Below are 1,391 nucleotides of genomic sequence, written 5' to 3' on the forward strand. Positions count from 1 at the left end.
TTCATACAATCACATGCAGGACTAGGAAGCATAATTTAATGCACACTGTCTTGTTGTGGGGATAGCAAGAAAAAATACGGATTTGTAAATTTCTACAGTAAAAATGCAGTGCTAGCACTCAAATCCTCATAAATGATAGCATCTGTCACCATCACTGCTTGTTGCCTCTCCAGCAGCTGTCCCCGCCTATACTCCCCTGCTGGTGGAACCTGAATCAATGACAAACAGAAGCTCAAAAGGGTAGAAAGTCACTTTCCGGTTGCTCTTGAGCCACTGGCAGCCCTGGAACCTAGTTGTTGTTGTTGTTTTCTGTTTGTTGAGCACAGTGAGTGATGCCACGATTGGCTGTGTCCAAGCTACAGTGGCTGGCAAAGCCTGCTGCCCTCCCTCCAAAGGCACCTGGGAAAGGCTGGAGGACCCAACCCACAGCCATGGCCTGGTCTTCCCCTTCTACCCAGGACCTCACAGAGAGCCGTGGAAAGCATGTGCCCTGGTGGCCTGGCTGTGGGCAGCTGTGCCCATGGCCTGGGTCCTGCCAGGCTGCCGGGCATAGCCTGCCCCATCAGACAGAAGCTGCTCCCCCTCCCTGGCCCCTGTAGTGGTGGCGGCAGCCCAGGGCAGAAGCGGGGACTCAATGTCGTTCTGCACACTGAAACCCAGCTGGTACTTGAGGTCTGGCCGCTTGATGAGGACTGTGGTGACTGGGGGACGGCTGACAATGTTGAGCTTCACCTGTGTCTGGTTCTTCAGGCCCTTGATGATGCCTTGGCACGTGGCAAGGGGCAGCTCCACCAGGCTGGTGCCATTGATGAACATGATCTGGTCCCCGATGCTCAGCTTCCCAGAGCGGGCAGCTGGGCCACCATTCATCATGTTGGCCAGGATCACCGTGGGCAGGATGGAGCCCCAGCCTGACTCGGCCACCAACATGCCCAGGATCTCGCCCTTGTGCTTCTCCAGCTGCAGCTCCTTGCAGTTTTCCAAGTTTGTGAGGTCGTCGTTGTACATTCAGAGACATTCGTGGAAATACTTTGGGGTTCTTCTTGGAAAGATTTTCCTCCTGGAGAGATACAAACTAGAGCCCTACCCCATCTGGCTTTAGGACTTTGGGAAAACTCAGAAAATAGCAGAGGCAACAACCTGGTAACCAGACACAGCTGAGTTACTGAACCAACCGCAATAATCAACTGTTTCTCAACTTATTACTTGGAAGGAAAAATAGCCCTTATTGCTTAAATTGCTTTTAGTCTGCTGTTAGGTACTCTATTCCTTGCAGTTGAAAACATCCCCCCAACTGCCTCTCCCACCCTTCCACTCTGGCTCTGAGTCTGCCTACCTTTTGCTTTTGTCCTGGTGTAATCTCTGACACACCCAAGCATACTGCCAGAAAA

General features: G+C 52.3%; 1 pseudogene; it reads right to left on the minus strand.

Moving 5' to 3' along the window:
- Nucleotides 1-462: 462 nt before the first annotated feature.
- LOC100389099 (amyloid-beta A4 precursor protein-binding family A member 2 pseudogene) lies at nucleotides 463-1,103 on the minus strand (annotated as a pseudogene).
- Nucleotides 1,104-1,391: the final 288 nt, after the last annotated feature.

Source organism: Callithrix jacchus, chromosome 12, assembly GCF_049354715.1.
Source record: "Callithrix jacchus isolate 240 chromosome 12, calJac240_pri, whole genome shotgun sequence".
NCBI lineage: Eukaryota > Metazoa > Chordata > Mammalia > Primates > Cebidae > Callithrix > Callithrix jacchus.